General features: G+C 37.7%; 1 protein-coding gene across 1 annotated transcript in view; it reads left to right on the top strand.

The window, feature by feature from the left end:
* DopEcR (G-protein coupled receptor DopEcR) overlaps positions 1-23,251 on the top strand; it is a 136,655-nt gene that overhangs the window by 45,881 nt on the left and 67,523 nt on the right. The window contains exon 2 of the mRNA XM_073985718.1: positions 6,451-6,477. The gene's annotated coding sequence lies outside the window, so the exon portion shown is untranslated. The remainder of the gene's footprint in view (positions 1-6,450; positions 6,478-23,251) is intronic.

Here is a 23,251-nt window from a genome sequence, read left to right as displayed (position 1 = left end):
TAAGTACCTTTTCCGCAAAATGTTTGAACTTTAATCCTAATCAACATTTTTGTCGGTTTATACGACCAACATTTTGAAACCCCCTAAATACATACGTTTTTTATTAAAAAAGTGTTACAATGTGCACAGGCTGAGGGTATATATCTGTCGGCAAAGCCGACTGATACTTTTTTACTTGTTTTAAACTGATATATAATTGAAAATAAGCTTTTGAGCCATACGACATAACCAAAATGGCATAACCTTTTGTTTCTCACAAAATTTATCTCCATATTATTACATATATGTATATCATTGTATATCATATATAATTATTAGTGTTTTATTTAACTTACTTTGGTGTCCGTTTAGTTCAAAACATGTAACACATTTTTAACGCAATTGCAGTTGAGCAATCGAACTGAAACTTTCCATACTTTTCCGATTTGGATGACAATACATGAATATGGAATCAAAACAAAGATTTGTCCATTTTACAGTGTTTAACGGTGTTTTATTTAACTTGCATTTCAAATCTGGTAACTCATTTTTGACATCGAACTAAAACTTTGCACACTTTTCAGATTTGGATGACAATACATGTGGTACATCGCGGTACCACACGATTTCAGGTATTTTGAGGATTTTATCTTCATTTTTGCCCGAAGTGGCTGTCATTTGGCATTTGGGATTTCCAATTTGGGATTTCCCCTCCAAAAATTGTGAACATTGGTCCAGGTTTTGGTATAGCCCCCATATAGCGGTACCACCCGATTTCAAGTATTATGAGTATTTTATCTTAATTTTTAGGCCGAATTGGCTGTAACTTGGCAATGGGACTCCCCATTGGTAAGGAAACTTCCTCACTAAAAATTATGGACAAAGGTACAGGTTTTGGTATAGCCCCCATATAGCGGTACCACCTGATTTCAAGTGTTTTAAGGATTTTATCTTCATTTTTAAACCGAATAGGCTGTAATTTGGGGTTCCCAATGGTACTGAAATTTCCCCACTAAAAATTGTGGACATAGGTCCAGGTTTTGGTTTAGCCCCCATATAGCGGTACGGCCCTATTTCAAATTTTTTTAAGGATTTTATCTTCATTTTTAGGCCGAATTGGCTGTATCTTGGCATTTGGAGTCCCCAATGGTACCTCAATAAATATATTCTTTCTCATGATGGAAACTCTCAAATTATAAATGGTGGCAAAATTAAACGGCAAGCGTTTTATTTGAGAGATTCCATCATGAGAAAGAATATATTTATTGAGGCTAAGCGACAAATGATTTTCTAGTTTTAAGTGCATTTCTAAATAAAACACTGAAACTTAATTTGTTTAAATTATTATGAAGCATTGTGGCGTTTTTTTATTATTGGGATAGCGTTTGCAATTTTGTTTTTTCAAAATAGTCTGGCTTAATCCCATTGTTGTTGTTTTAATATTTTAAAACAACTATTTTATTAGTGGAAAAGATTTGGCATTGTTCGCCAAGGGGTAAGGCGGGGAATACTATAGTTTCGATCCACGCCACTGGATCTCATCAGTTAAATTATTATGTATTTTATATCATATCAATTAAAAGTGCTTTGTGTGGGATCTTTTTTAAATATTTAAATATTTTTGAGAATTTTTTCTACATTTCGTAGCAGTTTTCCAAAACAATCAAAGTGGTTTGTGCGTTACCTTTTTTTAGGACTTTAATAGAATAAACTTTCTTTTTGTTATTTGTCTCTTTCGAGACGAGCTAATTCATCAGAAGGTTTTTTTGTGAATGAAAAAGAATGTCACAGAAATTGTCATCACAAACCACTACACTACATGTTTCACACTTGGTGAAAGTGATCATCAGGAGTATCTTGTGCGGCAATCTGACTATGCCCTTACCTCAAATTTTTCGTTCTATATATACCGAATTTATTATTGGAATTCAATACAACGGATTTTTAAGGCATGTGGCATTGCCAACACTAACAATCTTATTCGTTTACGATTTTTTTTTTTTGCAGGGCGGACTTTATTTCCACGCAGCTGCAATTGTCTCCCACACGCAGTCACTTGTAACTGTACTACCCAGTAGGAAATTGAATCTGCAATGACCATTTCATCAACGAAAAATTTCAAACTCTTCCATGTGTGATGTGTGACATTCTGAACGAAAATGTCTTACAAGTTAATGTTCATTCTATCGTCCATGAAGATAAGTTCACTTACCTTGTCGCTCAACTTATCGTGCACGAGTTTTGCGTCAATTGTGTGAAAATGTAGTAGATGATCGCAAAGAGTCATCGAGCCGTCTTTAATGAATTGGAGACAATTTTGAAGACACATAGCATAGACAACTTCCAACTGGGTAATTTTGGGATATGTTTATTTTTAAAACGCAACAAAAACCATTTGGTTGTAATTTTCATGTTGGAACGTTTGTTAAGCCTGGCTCATCTAGTTTGTTTTATGTTTACCTGTCAAGGCGATGATGATCATGTGCTTTAATTTTGTTATTTTTCTCCTTCGAGACGAGGCAGATTACCGCACAAGATACACCTGATGATCACTCTCACCAAGTTTAAAGCATATAGTGTAGTGGTATGTGATGGCAATTTCTCTGACATTATTTTTCATTTACAAAAAATAAACTTCTGATGAATTAGCTCGTCTCGAAAGAGAAGAATTATGTTTGGACGAAATCGTTTACAGAAAATTTGGAGTCGATTTAGCCATGTCCGTCTGTCTGTCTAGCTGGTGCGCATGATAACTCTCAAACGGCTCAATCGATCGATAGATTGGGGTTGAATATGTACTAGATCGGTCTACTCCTTCGGGTACCTCCCACACAAAATTCGGAAAATGCAAAGTTAAAGAGCTCCTCTCGGATCGTTTTGAATTTTTTCAGCAGGTTTTCATTGCAGTCCCCTTTACGCCAAAGAAGTCTCTACATCCTGATATAATGGCCTATATGATCCAAGAAACACTGTCGGCACCAACTAAAATTGAACAAGTAAAAAAGGGTTAAGTTCGGCTGGGCCGAACTTTTCATACCCTCCACCATAAAATATTCTGAACTAAAATGGAATAATTAGTTGTCATTCCTGTCCCCAACTTTAGGTGGGTACGTTAACATGTCAGATAATGTACATAAAATGCTTCATTCTGGAGGCCCTTTTTATGGTGCCTATATCTAACTATGTATGTTGGCAATTTTTGGTGGGCTAGAAATTGGGAGGTACCTTTATATAGGAAGGAGTTATAATAAAACATGGACCTATGTTGACAGTTTTTGATGGGAGCCTTTAATGTCAAATAACTCCTAATTCGGTTAAAAATTGTAGTTAAAATCCCCAAAATACCGAAAATCGGTACATAACGTGGGAACTTCAAATGTCATTAACAGCTAGTTCGGAGGTACCCCTGTATGTGGGCTATACGAAAATATGACCTTAAATGAAAAATTTTTGTTGCAGAATTTTTCTTGGCTCTTAAATTTCAAATTACAGAAAGTTCGTCCAACAAATAAAGCTAAGATACGGAAAATCGGGAGGTTTGTTTTGGGGCTATACCAAAACATGGACCTACGTTCGGTTCAGCCAAATTACTGAAAATCGGTAGGTACCTTTATGTGGGAGCTGTACCCAAACATGGACCTATGTTGACAATTTTTGATGGAGAGGTGTTGTGACCACTAAGAACTTCAAATGTCAAATTACTGCTAGTTCGGTTTAATATTGTAGCTAAAATCATGTATGGGGCTACACCAAAACATGTTCCTATGTTCATAATTTTTACGAATATAAATTTTTTGGTCACTAAGAGCCCTAAATATCAAATTATAGCTAATTCGGTCTAGAAATGCGACTTAAATCGTCAAAATACCTGAAATCGGGCGGTAACGTTATATGGGGGCTATTCCAAAACATTGATCTATGTCCACTAGTTTTGTTATATAAATTTATTGGCACTTAAGAACCCTAAATGTCAATTTATAACTAAATCGGTCTGAAAATGTAGCTAAAAGCGTCAAAATACCGTAAATCGAGGGGTACCGTTATATGTGGGCTATACCAAAACGTGGACCTATGTCCACAACTTTTGTTGTATAAGTTTATTGACACTTAAGAACCCTAAATGTCAAATTATAGCTACACCGGTCTGAAAATGTAGCTAAAAACGTCAAAATACCGTAAATCGGGGGGTACCGTTATATGGGGGCTATACCAAAACTTGGACCTATGTACACAACTTTTGTTATGTATTTTTATTGCCACTTAAGAACCCTAAATGTCAAAATATAGCTAAATCGGTCTGAAAATGTAGGTAAAACCGTCAAAATACCGTAAATCGGGGGGTACCGTTATATGGGGGCTATACCAAAACTTGGACCTATGTACACAACTTTTGTTATGTATTTTTATTGCCACTTAAGAACCCTAAATGTCAAAATATAGCTAAATCGGTCTGAAAATGTAGGTAAAACCGTCAAAATACCGTAAATCGGGGGATACCGTTATATGGGGGCTATACCAAAACGTGGACCGATGTCCACAACTTTTGTTATGTATTTTTATTGCCACTTAAGATCCCTAAATGTCAAAATATAGCTAAATCGGTCTGAAAATGTAGGTAAAACCGTCAAAATACCGTAAATCGGGGGGTACCGTTATATGGGGGCTATACCAAAACGTGGACCTATGTCCACAACTTTTGTTATGTATTTTTATTGCCACTTAAGAACCCTAAATGTCAAAATATAGCTAAATCGGTCTGAAAATGTAGGTAAAACCGTCAAAATACCGTAAATCGGGGGATACCGTTATATGGGGGCTATACCAAAACGTGGACCGATATAGCCCATCATCGAACTTGACCTGCCTGCAAACAAAATACGCATTTTCCCAAAATTTCAGCGTCCTATCGCCATTTTTTTGGATGCTAGAGTGATTACCACAGACGGACGGACGCACTATAGGTCAAACGGGCCATTTCATTGGCCAAAAGTCTTAAAGTTAAAACAAGTATTTGGTTTAAGTTAATATAGCGTTTTTAGATTCAGGGAGAAAAATGGAACAACGTGGTCCAAAAAATTATCCCTTTATGGACCAAATACACAACTGGTACCTTAACCCTTTGGGGACAAAAACTGGAAGGTCTGTTATTTATCTACAGAATTGAATGCATCGACGTCCGATAAGTTCAGAAGCTTTTTGGTTGTGTTTCGTTTTAGTTTTAATGTGAATTATTACCTTGAAAATCCCACAATATGATGTGACATATTTTGACTATAACTGTATATATTTATAAAAGATTTGTAAATAATTTGACTTTAGAACACAGCAGAATGTTGTAGACTCCAATTTGGCTAACATTATTTGGTAAGAGGTTTAACCCTGACTTCAAAAAAATCAATATTATGGAAAATTTGGTAACCTTAAAAAAGTAGTATAATTCTTGTCGAGCAAATTTACGCAAAATCACATAAAATTTTCTGCATTCGGCACGAGTTAATGAACCAATTTCAATTTTCACTTTCATTGCCGAACGTTGCCGAGACTTTAAAAGCGTACATAACCTCAAAATGTTCTTCTTTCTTCGAAAATTCAAAGTTAACGCCCATTTAATAAATATTTATACATATAGGAGGGCATTTTTGATAAATAGATATCGAACACTTTCTAATCAAATCGTTACTTATGCTAATATTGTGATTTTGTTTCACCCTGAACGTATACAAGTAAATATATTTCATTAACAAGTTTTTAAGGATATTTGGATAATACATATTTGGGAGCCTGCCATGTAACGGTATAATTTCTCATACAAAAACGAAATTTATTTTTATTATATTTGAAGTGTTTCTTACAAGAAAGTAACACAAAATAAGTGAAAATACAAAGTGCGAAATCTGACTTTTGGCCAGTAAAATGGGCTGTTTGACCTATAGTGGGACGGATGGACGTGCACAGATCGACTCAGAATTTTACCCTGATCAAGAATATATATACTTTATAGGGTCGCAAATGAGTATTTCAATGCGTTACAAATGAAAAAACAAACTTAATATACCCTCCATACTATGGTGGAGGGTATAAAAACCGCAAGATAACTCTGATTAGTCTACACTTTACACTTCATTTTACTTCGTCCAGTCATGTGTCAGTTTGAAATATAAAGATTATCTGTCCCGTCCTTCGCGTACATTCCTCACAAAATTTGTGGAAAAATGCAGTGCGAGGAATCTTCACTGATCAATTTGATTTTTTGCAGAAGGTTGTATTCACGGTGCCTATTCTAACGGTATATTTCCATCAACACAGCCGAATAGTACTTTCTTATTTTGTTTGTTTTTTTCAGCCATATATTGAGCGTATTTAGCTGTTGGCAAAGCTGACTTATTCTATTTTAAATTGATATAACATCCTATTAAAATTTGACTCATTAATACTGAATTGTGATTTGTTTTTTTTTTTTTTTATTTTCAGTATAATTCCCAAGGCTGACCTGTGAGGGTAAGAATATTAACCAATAATACCAACCAAATATAAAATATTTCCTTGGAAGAATTGATAAGAAATAAACTTAAAAATATGGATAAAAATACCACAAAAAATTTAACAACAAATTTCAAGGTTTTCCACCGTAACCTTCGTTGATTATTGTGGGTGCTCATGCAACTCTTCTTTTGGAAGCACACAAACATACACAATTTTATTCTTTTTGAATTGCGTAGCCCTCCTTAGTATAATCACTAGTGTAAAGGAGGGTTTTCTCTTGTGTTTTTTTTTTCTTGTTTCTTCTTTATTGCTTTGTGAATTCTTGATGATAACAGTGTCCTTGAAATTGCCTTAAGTCACATATAATATATCTCTGTGGCGTACGAGTAGGAGGTTAAAGGATGAATACAAACATCGAAATGATTTATTGTGAATGAGACAGTGGTTCTAAGGTATTTTTTGCTTTTATAAAATAAATATAAAATGTTATGAATAAATTTTAACAGAAACTGCAAAACGTTTTTGTCCAATCACTACAAAATCTTAAAGAACACCTCTTCTAGAACTTTCAGTATTTTTTTTTTATTAAAAAATTTTACATACTTTAGTGGTAAATGATCATCAAAATACGGATGAATTCAATGGCCATTAATCCAATGATTTAAACAAATGAAACCACATTGCAAACGTTTAATAGCAACTGGAGAAAGTAGGGGAGGAGTGTCGTTAATGCATTCAAGATGTGGTAACCTTGAATAGGCTACCTTAACCATTTGCGCCACTGACACGTTAACAATGGCAAACCAAATACAGATTATTTCTATTGATTCGATTTCGACAAATATTTTCTTCAAATCTTGTTTTTGTTGTTGAATATAAGATGTGTTTGTATGAACGTTTGTGTTTATACAAGATTTCCATATATAAATGGTTTGAGTTAGAGACCCAAACAAAAAATATATGAAAATAGCTAAAGATGTGACATTGTCACGAAACCCTGAGGGATTTATTATATTATTCAACAAACTATAATAATTTTGGGAAGGACACATGGGAGGGAACTGTAAATAGTTACGGAGAACTAAGGGGTGAGTAGAGCTGGCAAAGTTTGAACACTAAGAAGTAAAACGGACTGCAAAAAAATTCCAGGAGTACGGAATGTAAATGCTTCTTCGAACAAATCCTTGTCCGCCTGGTTTTTGAAGAAACAACATTTTAGTTGTGATAACATAGATTTTAGGATGTTTCTTGGATTGTCAATTCTGCGTTCACCGCCAAGCGGTCCGTAATTATACGCCTTTTTAGCGGGTTAATCATCGCTCATTCTTATGATATGGCCTAGCCAACGCAATCGCTGCATCTCGCTACGTTTAACTATACTGATGTCGTTGTATAGCAGATACAGCTCGTGGTTCATGCGACGTCGATATTCACAGTCAACGCAGATTGGTCCGTAGATCTTTCGAAGAATTTTTCTCTCAAACACACCAAGCACTGTCATATCTGCTTGCGCAAGTACCCAGGCTTCGGAGCCATACATCAGCACGGGTAGTATCAGTGTTTTGTAGAGCGTTATTTTTGTTTGACGAGATGTGGCTTTGTTTTTAAACTGCTTACTTAAACCAAAGTAGCATCTGTTGGCCAATACAATTCTTCTTTTTATTTCACAACTGATGTCGTTTGTTGTGTTTACGGAGGTGCCGAGGTAGACGAAGTCTTTTACTACCTCAATATTATAGGAACCAACTTCCACAGTCGGTCCGAGCTCAATGGACGCATTGCGCGTCGACACCATCAACTTGGTCTTCTCACCGTTTACCGCCAGACCCACTTTAGCAGATTCTCCTTCGACCTTTATAAAGGTATCAGTTACGACTTTTACTGATCGGCCCATGATGTCTATATCATCAGCATTGGGTGACGTAGGGGATGGAAGATACCAAGCAACGATCCTGACCGGTTTTAACATGGAAAAGCCCAGGATTTATCTTGGTCCCTCTTTCATCGCAAGTGGACACTGACCTCCCCGTGGTGTCACCTGGGGAACTGCCTTTAACACCCGTAAAAGGCAGTGAGCTAACATGTGCCGCGCATTCACCCATAAGAACGTTAAAATCTTGGGTTTGGGCGTCGGGTTAGTAACCCTCCCCCAGAAAAAACAACCAGCTATGAAAAAACGAAAGAAAAGAAAAACAAACCCCTCTAATTTCAACACACTTTATATTTTTATTTCATTTTGCTCTCTGCTGGATTTGATCATGCGAACTTCTGATTTGTTGCCGTATACAATGTGCCACGCATACGAACATTAAGGGTTGTTCAAACGCTTACATGTGCATGTGTGCACCACCATCTGTTCTTTATTTTGTTAACAAAAAAAAAAAAAAAAAAAAACTCGCGTGTCGACGGAAAGTGGCTGCTTCGATGGAATGTAACCACAGATCCGCTGGAGTTTGATGAGTAGGTTTGGCTGGGCAGTTGAAAAGGTGTTTTGTGTCGTGCGGGCCATGCCGCATACTGGGCAGATGTCTTGCACGGCACGATCGATTTCCGCCCAATAAGAATTTAGGCGACTGCAATATCCCGAGCGTAGTTGAGCCAAAACTACTCTGGTTTGTAGTGACAGCTGACGCTCCTCAGCTGCGATAGATGGGGGATGTATTCCGAGTACTTTATTCGCACTATAATTGCTTAAGGCCTTGGCAACTGCGTCCGTGTGAATGCTATTCAAACCTGCTTAATATGCTTGTTGACTTAGGGGTTCTCTCCTGTATCGTTGGACCTCTCCCTCTAGAGCATGGATATCTTTCCTGATCTGCCTGAATGTGTCGGGCCTACCCACAAGATGGTGATTAAGATGGCTAACACGGTAACAACCAAGCAAGTACTGCAACGAAAGCATCTCATTATGTTGCTTTACTGGAAGAATTTTTGCCTCCTCATGTAGATGGTCCACTGAAGACTCGAGGTGGCACCCTGTTGCTGTTCTCAGGGCGGCATTCTGGCAAGTTTGGATCTTTTTCCAATTCGTATCACATAATCTCGGGGACCAGACTGGCGCCGCTTAGCTTACCACAGACCGACCTATCGCGTTATATTTGGTCAACAAGGTTTCTTTATCTGCACCCCAAGTGCTGCCGGCTAGGGACTTGAGGACCTTGCTCCTACTTTTCAGTTTGTCACAGATAGCTGTGGCGTGCGCGCACCACGTTAATGTAGTGTCGAATGTGACCCCTAAGATTTTGGGGCAGTTTGTGGTCGGAATTCTGCTACTGTCGGTCATGACATTCAATTCTCTTCCAAACTGCGCTGTCCATGTGTTGAACAGAGTGGCTGTTGATTTTGTGGCGGAAATCTGCATATTCCTCGAATAGAAAAAGGTGGTAAGATCGCATAAATAGTTGTTCACTCTCATACAGATGTCATCGGGATAGGTACCCGACGCCAGGATAGTGCAATCATCCGCATACGTTACGATCTCGATGCCGCCTGGAGGGGGCGGAATACAGGAGAGGTAGAGGTTAAAAAGTTCTGGAGATATCGCCCCACCTTGGGGAACTCCCTGTTTCACTCTACGGGGTTTGTTCTTCTTGTTCCTGAATTCCACGTACGACTGGAGTCCAAGGGTGTTTTTTTTAAGCCCGATAGAACTTGAAATTGTAAAAAATAACACAAAAAATTAAAGTGTAATAATTTTTTTTTTATTCGAAAGATCAATACCTGACATTAACATTTGAAAATGATTTCGGGCATATGGGCACCGCGGCTATTCTTAACGAAGTGCATTCTGGACGTCCAATTTTTGGCCACTTTTTCGAGCACTGCTGGCCGTATGTCACGAATAACACGAACAATGCTGGCCTCCAAGGCATCAATAATTAGGAAATAATTCTCGAAATCAACTTATCGCCAAATTTTGATTTCAGTAAGTCGATGGTTGCGTTCGCCGTATGGCACGTAGCGCCATCCTGTTGAAACCACATCTCCTCCGGATCAATGTCATCCATATTTGCAAACAAAAAATCATTGATCATGGTGAGATAACGATCTCCATTGACAGTAACGCGAGCTCCGGCCCCATTTTTGAAGAAATAAGGTCCGATGATGCCACCAGCGTGAAAACTGCATCATACGGTGCATTTTTCTGGATGTAATGGAGCCTGTAGGGTCTCTTGTGGATTGGTCTCACTCCATATGCGGCAATTTTGCTTATTAACAAACCCGTTAAGCCAAAAATGCGCCTCATCGCTGAACGCCATACAAATGACGAGGTCGTCTATAAGTTGCGCGAATCGACGACTGATTTTCAAGGTAAATTTGGATAATTTCGTAGCGTTGTTCAAGCGTGAGTCTATTCATGATGATTTGTCACAGTATACTGAAACAAATAAAAAAAGTTTCATCAAAATTTAATTTTTTGTGTTACTTTTTACAATTTAAAGTTTTATCTAGCTTAAAAAACACCCTATATAATTGACTATCCAACGTTTCATGCTTGGCCGGAGGGTTGTCTGCTCAATGTCCTCAAACAGCGTGGAGTGCCTGACTGTATCAAAGGCTTTTGATAAGTCAAGCGCCACCATCACTGTTCTATCGCACGGCCGTCTCTGGTTGAGTCCTTGACAAATATGTGTGGTAATGGCGTTCAGCGCAGTTGTCGTGCTGTGCCGCTTACGGAATCCATGCTGATGATCGGCAACATGATAGCTATTTCTGATACTGGGGAGGACTAAGGCATCAAGGGTCTTTGCTACCTGCGACAAAAGCGAAATCGGTCTGTACGATTAACTTTTGCTGGCATCCTTGCTGGGCTTCCGTAGTGGGACCACCCTGCCCATTTTCCAGACTTCGGGAACAATGAGGATGGATAGCGACAAGTTGAGAACTTTAGTGAGATTCTCCACTCCCGGCTCATCCAGCTGCTTCAGCATTACCATGGAGATTCCTTCAGAGCCCAAAGCTTTGGATGATTTAGCGTTCCTGATGGCATTGGCAACATCATCCATTGTAAACTGTGGTGGTTCCTGCTTCTTCTCTTCTCTTCGCCCCGTCACTCTTGGGGTGCTCAACAGACTGTCGATTGAAATAACTTGCGCACATCTTGGGGTCAGTCAACCTCTTCGGGTCAGTGACTTAACCGTTGCCCACAATTCACCTATACCGGCTCCAATGTTGCAACTCTTCAGATGATTTAACCACTTGTTCCGCTTATGTTCGCCGACCAGTCTGTTAACTTCCAGTGTCAGCTCCCTGACTCTGGGGTCCTTGGGGTTGGGTCGGCGAAGCTCATTACGCTCATTTGCAAACCCCGTCGTCTCTGCTGGGAAGTTTGGTCTTACTTCGGGTATTCGACCAGCAGGGATATGCCGAGCAGTTGCAGCAGTGATGATGTCTCGGAACGTCGTTTCCGCTACCCGAACATCAGAAGGATTGGGCAGTTATCTGAAGCGGTGATTGGTGAACTCTCTGAAACCCCGCAAATCAGCCTTCTTATGATTGACGAATGTGCGGGGTTCAGAGGTAATGAAATCGGGTGGTCTGCTAATGGAGACAATTATGGGGAGATGGTCTGATCCAAGGGAAATGACGGGTTGCCAGGTAACGTCATTTGTCAGACCAGGTGACACGATGGTTATGTCTGGCGAGCTGTGAAACTCTCCTCTAATTCTGGTAGGGGCGTCCTCATTGACCGTGCAAAACGTAGAGCTGTCAATCTGCTCAGCTAACGCTGTACCTCTCTGATCGTTGCCGAGGGCCGAATGCCACATCTCATGATGCGCATTTAAGTTCCCAGGACCAGACGATTATGACCTTCCAAAAGCGGGCTAATATTAGGCACGTAATCTGAGATACAGCTATTTCTCGGCGGGATGTATACGTTCAGCAACTCTATCTCGACAATTCCACACCTGACTGCTACCCCCATACATCCCATGTACGGGTCATTAGAGACAGGCTCAAGCGAGATAGGTCTGTATTGGACAGACTGCTGCAATAGGAAAACTAATCCCGACCTCCACTTCTGGTGCGATCCTTCCTTAGCACGTTGTAACCATGCGTTGTAAGCTACAGTTGTTGTTGAGCTTGGTTTCTTGCACCGCAGCGACCTTGATATTCCTCCGAATCATGCAATCTACTATTTTCTCGATATTACCTCGGAGTCCATTGCAATTAAATTGCAAAAAGGATGCATTTTCCGGGATTGGGACAACAACGGCTGGTGTTAACGGCTGCATGTGCGGTTGTTGTCGAGGGGACTGCGGGGGAGTCTCATAATCAAATGACAAGGGAGCTTCTTAATCCGATGACGCCTCACTGGGGACTGTATTCACACAGCGTGCAGCAACATGGTCCCTGTCGTAGTCCCTCACGTGGGCAAGTCCAGAGCAACCACTTAGATGCACCCCACTCCTGACATCTATTACATCCCACTGAAGGTTGGATATGGGTGAAGATGCGGATGTGACAAACACAAATATATTTGTCCTTGTATTGTACATGTATTGTGTTTGTATTGTATATAATTGTTGCACAACCATCCCGGAAGGGACAAGGTAGACTTCTCTCATATCAATGAGTACACCCCGATTCATACTAGCTGACTGATATGGGACCTACAGTTTATGGCCGAGTCCGAACGGGGTGTCCCAAGACACCGCTTGCATAGAAGTTTTACATGGCTTAAGTAATCAAGGAAATGTAGCCAACATTACTGAGGGGTTTTTACCACCGTTGAAAAATGTTTGATGTTGACTGGCCGGGGAATCGAACCCCCGACCTTCAGCGTGCAAGGCGGGTGCGTACCATTGTACCTCGGCGGCACTCGAGAGTTTGTAATGAGCTAACTTACTTAAAGTTAAAATAATCTAGGGACTGCAGAGTCCGCAGTGCTTGGTATGGGGAAAAAATTCGGAAAATGTAAGGCAAATTTGGGGTTTTTGCCACAGTTGAAGATTTTTGCCATTCAAGGAGGGCAAGGAGGTCACCTAAAACGAAGATCTCATTAACCAAATAAATAAATTCTTTTTAATCATTTTCTGAAGAACAATTTTGTCATTTTAGTTGATTCACTTATATACATTATTAATGTACATACATATGTTTATCACTCCAAGTGGAGCTTCTAGCAAACAAAGAACTTCTCAAAAATGGTTCACCACCAAAAATAAACATCATAACTTTAATTGACTTGCCATAGTTTAGCAAATTTATGTTTTACCGGAGAAAATTGGTAAAAAAAATGTTAAGAAAATGCTCCAAGGGAATATTTTTCATTTCCAAGAGAAGACGAATGAAATACATTTCATTAACTTTGCATAAAATGAATATGGCTCAAAGGCATTTCATTTCAAACTCTGAATTGTGCACCAAGCAAAGCAGCTTTACAGCCACAAAGCAGTTCTTGACTCGACTCCTCGACATTCTCTTTACCCTTGGTTATGATGAACGAAAAACAAAAACTTTTTGAACAAATTTTGCAAACTTTCTCGACAAGTCGGCGAAAGAAAACCAACGAAACAGGAAAAGAATTTTCAATTAAAATTTACTTCAATACACAAAAGACACAATGAACACGCACACAATGGTTATATTTTACTCATCTGCATTATTCTTTTTTCTGCAAAAAAAGGAAAAGCTTTTACTAAGTATCTGTGTGTGCGTTTGGCTTTTCCTTGTATATGACATGTGGTAAGCAAGATGTTTGTGTAAAACTGTCTGTCCCAGCTGCCACAGACAGACAACGAAGTAAAAATGTTTCTGTTTTATATTACATGACTATGTTTTAAGTTCAAAAGTAGGTTGAGAGTGTATCTGTTTAATTTCAATGATGTAATGATACTTTTTACGAACATAATTATTATATAATTAAATAACATTAATTATATAATAATTAAATAACATTAATTATATAATAATTAAATAACATTAATTATATAATCATCATATATCCATAATATTAAATTAACTTATGGAAACAAATTGTTTTCAAAGTGCTAACATGCTCTATGGTCCGCGATTTAAGAAAGGACGACAATATCAGAATTTCCAACAATGTTTAAAGTGTGATGTTGGCTTACAGGTCCTGATCGATCTATCTTTCAGATTTGAAGAAAAAAGAAAAGGAGAACCAATACACTGTGCAACACGGAAAATGCAAACAACTTCTTGTGTGCATTTTTTGAAAGTACATATTTAGACTACAAAAACCCTAGTAGGGTATTGTCCTGTCAGATCCAGTTCGGATTTTATGGCCTCATCTATACCGGGCTAAAACTACACTTTTTTGCATTTATCCGGCCTTTATCTCAGAAATGAATAGGAATTTGGCCTTGCTGTCTTTAGCAATATTGTAGCCCAAAACTAGTAGAAATTATCTTAAAAAAAAAACACATTAGAAAAACTCCATCTAGGGCATCAAAATCTATAAAATATAGCAAATTTTACATAATTGCTGAAATTCTAGTCAGTATCGACTAAAATATTAGGAGATGAACCAAGTAACCTTTTGCAAAAATCTTCCAAATAAAGTTCTCAACAATTCTTCAGAACATTCTGAAACCCTAAAATGCTTACTTCATGTTGTTTCAGCGATATTTTGCATCATATCTTTTACAACGTATTTCAAAGACAATTCACACCAACAGTTTATTCTTCCATTTTGGATTTCACTACGTTATTGACATTTTTATTAAATCGTCGTTGAAAATGTACTGAAAACAACGGGATAGAGTCATTTTACAACAATGACATGTTCTGAAGAGTTGTGTATTACATTCCAGGGAATATTTTTCTGAAAGAAAATATTCAGAAACAAGTGAGAAAAGGCTATAGTCGGTACGGGGCCGACTATGTGATACCCTACACCACTACCTCTGTGCTTTATCTTTTCACTCGAAAACATTTCTTTTAGCGAGATACGAAAGTTTTCACCTATCACCAAAAAAATTAATATTTAATTTTATATTTGACTACTATCGACATCACCAACATCAATATGCTTCTACACCTTTTTCAGATGTAATTCGAATTATTTTAATTGTAATTCGAGAATTATATTTGTAATTCGTAACATTTCAGTTGTAATTCGAGAATTCCATTTGTAATTCGAATTACTACATTTGTAATTCGAATTATTCCATTTGTAATTCGAAATATTCCATTTGTAATTCGAATTATTCCATTTATAATTCGAATTATTCCATTTGTAATTCGAATGATTTCCTTTGTAATTTCAAATAAATTAATTCGAATTACAAATGGAGTAATTCGAATTACAAATGGAATTCTCGAATTACAACTGAAATGTTACGAATTACAAATAGAATTCTCGAATTACAGTTAAAATAATTCGAATTACATCTGAAAAAGGTGTAGAAGCATATTGATGTTGGTGATGTCGAATTGCTTTTGGTATACCCCATAAAGAAGCTGAGATATTCGCTTTGAAAAAAAACGTTGTCTTTTTATCCAAATAAGGGTTTTGCCCATTATGACCCCTAAATATTATGCGACCATCACTAAAATCAATAGGCTTTTTCATCTGTGAGACCCCCATTAACCCTCAACATTTCGTGACGATCCGATCAAAATTGCGACCTGTAGCGTGATTTCCAAAAAAATTTAAAAATGGGATGTATTGCCGACATTGCGATATCTCCGTTATTTGGTCACCTACGCCGACACAGTTTGCATCATGGTAAAGATAGGATCTTCTACTTTCATAGCCAGGCTCTTTTGGAAAGTCCCCAAACAAAGCTGTGATATTCGTCATTATAATTAAAATTGCAAAAATGAAAAGTTGGGTTTTATTTACGACTATTGTCATATCTTCGTTGTTTGATCAGCTAACATCATTAGAAAGGTGATATTTTCTACTTTCATTGTCATGTTATGCTTTTGTTATACCCCTTATTGAAGCTGAGATATTCGCTTTCGAAAAAAAACGTTGTCTTTTTATCCAAATAAGTTTTTTGCCAATTCCGGCCCTAAATAATATCCGACCATCACCAAAATCGATCCGATCAAAATTGCGACCTGCAGCATGATTTCCAAAAAAACGTATAAATGGGATGTATTGCCGACTACTGCGATATCTCCGTTATTTGGTCACCTACGCCGACATAGTTTGCATCATTGTAAAGATGAAATCTTCTACTTTCATCGGCAGGCTTTGCTTTTGGACAGTCCACAACCAACGCTGTGATATTCGTCATTATAATTAAAATCGCAAAAATAAAAAGTTGGGTTTTATTTGCGACTATTGCCATATCTTCGTTGCTTGATTACCTATGAGAACCTACTTTACATCATTAGAAAGGTGATATTTTCTAATTTCATTGTAAGGTTGTACTTTTGGTATACCCCATATAGTAGCTGAGATATTCGCTTTGGAAGAAAACGTTGTCTATTTATCCACATAAGTTTTTTGCCCATTCAGACCCCTAAATATTATCCGACCATCACCAAAATCAATAGGCTTCTTCCCCTCCGGGACCCCCATCAACATCCGAAATTTCGTGACGATCCGATCAAAATTGCGACCTGTAGCGTGATTACAAGGTTTAGATGGACAGACGGACAGACGGACGGACTGACGGACGGACACACATAGCCAGATCGACTCAGCTCGTCGAGACATTCATTTTGGTATATCAGGAAAAATGCCTAAAATTGTCTTTTCCATTTCAAAAAAATCAAAAAAAATTTTTGATACTACATCAATGATTTTTGGTACATATCAGCATTCCAAATCTGTTTTCGTTACTAACTTTGATCGTTGCGCGCAAAAGATATGACCGTTTTAATTATGATAATAAAAAAAATTCTAAAAAATCGCGGCTTAATATAGTTAGCTGTTGTATCCTATTATCGTTAACTGAATTCGTACCCTTTGCGATGATGCAAAAAATAATCGCAAAGTCTCAATGGATTCGCGAAAAATCAAATTTGTTAAAAAATTTCACGTATTTACAAACATATTTTTGAAACAATAGCGCTCATACTTACGAAAAATATATAAAAAAATTATAACAGCATCCAGACATTTTGAGGAATAAAATGAAACCTAAGTTGTGAAAGTTGGAGCTATAGTATTCGTGTTATTTGCAAAAATACGAAGAAAATATTACGAAAAAATTAAAATCATATTATTCTAATTTTATTTTTTTATGGTTTTATAGGAAAATTTGGAGAAAAAATGTTTGAGTTCTTCGGCATTTTCGTCAAAATTTCACGCAATAATGATGATATTCCGTTGTAACAAATTTTTCGCTTATAGTTTTCCTATTGGATAATATTATTAGAACCTTATATTAAATCACAAGGAATTTCAATTGTGGCATAACGTTAAAATAATGTTATATTGAATATTACAAATTTGAGACGCATATAAACCGCGTAATTATGAAAATGATGATGCGCATCCGATTTTCCAACACAGGGAATCAATCCCTTTTATTTGATGTACAGTTTGTCAAATTCTATTTGGCGGCCACGATGTAGCATCTGCTGCATTAAGGGGGCAAAATACAGTAAAATGGTCATAATTTCCGCGAAGTTCATTTACATTTTATGCGCATCCGATTTCAATAATCACCATTAAAACATACATCCTTCTGTGCCGTTTCAATGCGATCCATCAAGAACCGTGGATGTAACATCGCACTTAATTTTTAGAAAAAATCTATTATATCTCTGGATCAGCGATAGTTTTGAAATATCTGTTTTCGCGCAGTTCAAACACGCGTATCGATCTATTTATTTAAGTAGAACTGACACATCCAAAAGGCGTTTTAATATGCGATATTTTCAAAATAATTTTTTGCATATTTTCGAAATTTGAGGGGTATCATATCCGCCGATCTAGTGGATAGATTTTTACGCGTCGTGGCTTGTTAGATTCAGAACGTAAAAAAAAAACTAAATTTACGCGGGTTTCCACGGAAATCCAATGACGTTTGTAAATTTTAAACCAAAAAAATAGGTTTTTGAGAAAAATTTACGCACAAAAATTTCGTGTTTAGGCGCAGATTACTGTGATCCTGTGAGGGCTACACCCTCATGTTATACATTAAAAAAGGCGAAATCGCGAGTACTACAATCCAATAATAAGCTTTTAGGGAAAACCTGCTGCGCGTCCCGATTAGAGCAAAAATTCAAAAAACCCCATTTTTCAGGTTTCAAAATGTCAGCATCCGTTTGAGGTAGATACAGTGGATATATTAAAAAATCATACATTAGAAACTTCAACTCTGAAGTGTGCTCTTTAACTTCTCCTTTGAGCATTAAGCTCTACATTGTGTTGTAAAACCACTAATTGGAAAATAACATAATGAAACTCGTTTATTTCAACGATTTTTTTCCGATTTTTTTACATTAGTACGACCACAGCTTCCGCTCAAATTATTATTTTAAGAAACCCCTCGGTGAATCGGGCTAAAACAGTTTATTTTGCCGAAATGCGGTCAAAAGTTATGGTATAGTAAAACTGATCGCGAGTTACAATACCCCATACCTCAGTTTCAGCATAAGTTAATTTTCTACAAAAAGCTTGATATATAAGTATGGGTCTACGACCATTATTTCGATGCGTTACAAACTTTTTGACCAAAACCAACTTATAATACCCTCCCCACATAGTGGTGTAGGGTATAAAAATTACGGTTTTCGAGATACGGTGCGAAATGCACCAAAATTATGACATTTTTGCATATATTTTGAAATTTGAGGCAATAAATGTAGTTTTTCGACTTCTTTATTTCTCCAAATATTTTATTCTTGTCCTTATCTACAAATTTACTTCAGAGGTCAGAAAAAGATTCGCATTGGTTTCAGAGATACAGCCCCGAATTTCTTTAAAAACTCAATACTTAACCATGTTTAGATAAAGCCATAAAATCCGAGCTGAATCTGACACAACAAAACCCAACTAGGGTCTCTTGTCGTTTGGGTATGTACTTTCAGAAAATCCACAGTACGAATTCTTTGCACAAGATTACCTTAAAAATATTGCACGGTGATATCATTAAGCTTAACTAGAATGGCGCTGGACATTCTAACATGTAAACAAGTAAAAAAGTTTCAGTCGGCTTTGCCGACAGAGATATACCCTCAGCCTGTGTATATTGAAACAATTTTTTCCCAAAATACGTATGTATTTAAGGGGTTTTAAAAATTTTGGGCGTTTGAACAGACAAAAATGTTGATTAGGATTAAAGATCAAAAGTTTTGCGGAGGAGATACTAAAAGGAATGGATCAACATTGACCGTTATGGAAGTGGATTTCCAGCCGCAACATATGGTTCCACAGGGGGTTTTTACACTCTTCGGGCTGTTTGCTCAAGAAGTATGGACTTGCCCCTAAAAAAACTTTTACCATCGTAAATGAGGCAGCGAATGCAAGTTGCTTCAACAAAAATCAAAGTGATTCGATATCAGGTCTTAAAGTGAACTTATCCGAAATTTTGTGTGGGAGGTACCGGATAGAGTGGACAAATATAGTCCATATTTGAACCTGATCTATATCTGGTAGATATATTAGGATGTTTAAAGTATAGACCAATTCGGCCACTTCCTTCAAAAGTTACCGTACGAACAATTTTTCCGAACAATTTTGAACTTTTGTGGGGGAGGTACCTGGAGGAGTGGGCCGATATTGCTTATCTTCGAACTTAAACTATGTTTGGACAAAATATTACTAAGACCATATTTTGGACCGAATCGGCAGATCCGTGCGCTCCAACCACATTACACGGTGTCATAGGAGTTTTTTGCAACTTTCATGCTATTTTCTCAGGAAGTATGGACTTGCCCCTGATGAAACTTGTACCGTCGTATGGAAGGCAGTGAATACAAGTTGCTAAAACAAAAATCAAAGCGATTCGAGAGATGGCCCTAAACTGAATTTTTCCGAAATTTTGTGTGGGAGGTACCCGAAGGAGTGGACCTATTGAGACCATATTAGAACCTCATATTACTCTGGTAGAAAGTGTACACTATACAAAGTATGGACCAAATTGGTCACTCCCTTCAAGAGTTATGGTGCGCACAAACTTTCCGAACATTTTCGAACTTTTGTGGGCCAGGTACTGGAAGGAGTGGACCGATGTAGCTCATCTTCGAACTTCTTCGAACTTAAACTAAGTTTGGGCTAATTATTACGAAAGCCAAAATTTGAACCGAATCGGTTCATCCGTTCGAGATTTATCGTGCGCTCCAGCCAGCAGGACAGACAGATAGACGGACGGACATGGCTAGATCGACTCCAAATTGTCTGAAACACATTTCGTCCAAACATACTTGGGGTCTAAAACCATTATTTCGATGAGGCACATTTTCATCGAAGGGTCAACCTAAAGGCTGAAGATATAAAAATATCATCTTACTTCTGGTGCATTTTTTCTCAGCTTTTGTTATACCCTCAGCCTTTAGGCCAAAAATTATGGTTTTAGACCCCCAGTGTTTTTGGACGAAATCCAAATCAGACAATTTGGTGTCGATTCATGTCAGTACATCTGTCTTTCTGTCTGTCAGGCAGGCTGGAGAACACGATAACTCCCGAACGAATCTGCCGATTCGGTCCGAAATTTTGCTTTCGTAATATTTTTGTCCAAACTTAGTTTAAGTCCGAAGATGGGTCGTATCGGTCTATCGGACAGAGTGTCGATTCATGTCCGTACGTATGTCTTTCTGTCTGGCTGAAGCACAAGATAAATTTCGAACGGATCAGCCGATTTGGTCCAAAATTTGGCTTTAGTAATATTTCGTATATTTTATTTCGATACAACTAAAAATGTGTCTCACCGAAATTATGGTTTTAGACCCCAAGTATGTTTGGACGAAATCCATTTCAGACGTCTGTCTTTCTGTCTGTATGGCTGGCTGGAACACATGATAACTCTCGAACGGATCAGCTGATTCGTTTCCAAAATTTGGCTTTCATGATATATTGTCTAAACTTAGTTTAAGTTCGAAGATGGGTCATATCGGTCTATCGGACATGGTGTCGATTGATGTTCGAGAGTTATCATGTGCTCCAGCCATCCAGTCAGACGTCCGATAATTCTCGAACGGATCGGCTTATTTGTTCCAAAATTTAGATTTCGCAATATTTGGCCAAACTTAGTAGTTTAAGTTTGAAGATGATTCATATCGGTCTACACCTTCGGGTACCTCCACCACAAAAGTTCAAAATGTTTGGTAATACACTTCACCCCGGTTAACTACCTTTCATAAAATTTCAAAAAATTGAGGCAGTTATGCGGGAAAGGCAGTTAGGAAAATCCCGCATTACTACCTCATGTGGGTAGTTACAAAAATCTCATCTCAGCCTTACAAAAAATTACAACAATTAGAACATAATCGCCAAAAAACAAAACGGTCTATAGTAAAAAAGTCTAAAAATATATACATAAGTTATATTATTTAATCAATAAGAAATTTAGTCATCGGTAGCATAACACCATAACATATCACTGGACATCTTCATCACAATTCGCGTAGTCATCGAAATTGATTTTCTCATAAATACACCATTGGGGGTAATAAACCGAGAAAAACATTGTTAATATTCTTTTTGGGGAAATATTCGACGGGCAAATATCCGAATTGGGTACTTATAGAAAAGTAGTTAAGCGGGAGAGTTTGAACTCATTTATATGAAAAACTTTGGGGATTCAGATTGTAAGGCAATTAAACGGGAAAGGCAGTTAAGCAGAGAGGTAAATAACCGGGGTGCAGTGTATTGTGCCCACGATAAATCTCAAAGGCAGTAACAGAGTTGATCTATACTTTGATCATCGCAAAATTTCTACGAGACATAGATGGGGTTCCAAAATGGACCCTATCGGTTGACTCCTTCAGGTACCTCCCACACTATATATCGGAAAATCGGAAAAATGAAGCTTAATACATCTTCTCGAATCGCAGTGATTTTTTGAAATTACTTGTATTCGTTGCCTCCATTACGACAGTACAAGTTTTGTCAGGGGCAAGTCCATACTTCCTGAGAAAATAATCGGAAAAATGTAAAAAACACCGTATGACACTATGTGTAGTGTTTGGAGTGCACGATAACTATCGAACGGATCTGCAGATTCATCTCCCTAACAAAAGTTCAATACTTGCACACGATAACTCTCGAAGGGTGTAACCGATTTCGTCCATAGTTTGTACATCATAATATTTCTACGAGACATAGACATCCGGATATTCTAAATCGCACTACTGAACCAGCTACCGAGTCAAATAACGACAGAGGTCAACACCACACCAACAACCGCCCTGCGGAACATATAAATTCAGATATCCCCTCAATTAACGAAATAAAAGCGGCAATAGCGCAATTAAAAAATGGTAAAGCAGCAGGTATCGACAATCTGCCTGTAGAATTCTACAAATGCGACCCTCAATATTTCGCCGAAACACTTAAGCCTCTAAAAACAAAAATCTGGGAAACAGAAATGATTCCATCGGAAGAAAGTCTTATTATTAAAATACCTAAGAAAGGGGACCTTAAACTTTGCAGCAACTGGAGAGGAATAGCTTTAACACCAACGATATGCAAAATCTTTAATAGAATTATACTCACCCGCATACTTGATCCACTTGATAAATGTCCTCGCAAAGAACAAGCAGGGTTCAGGCCTAACCGTTCCTGTGTGGACCAAATAAATAGTTTACGATTAATAATCGAGCAGTGCAACGAGTTCAACACGCCATTGTATTTAACCTTCGTCGATTTTGAAAAAGCCTTCGACGCTTTAAATAGAAATAAAATCTGGGAGGCACT

This window comes from Musca autumnalis, unplaced genomic scaffold (assembly GCF_047663935.1).
Source record: "Musca autumnalis isolate F117 unplaced genomic scaffold, ASM4766393v1 scaffold_4, whole genome shotgun sequence".
Lineage (NCBI taxonomy): Eukaryota > Metazoa > Arthropoda > Insecta > Diptera > Muscidae > Musca > Musca autumnalis.
Note: the sequence above shows the minus strand (reverse complement) of the source record. Positions and strands in the feature narration are given on the sequence as shown.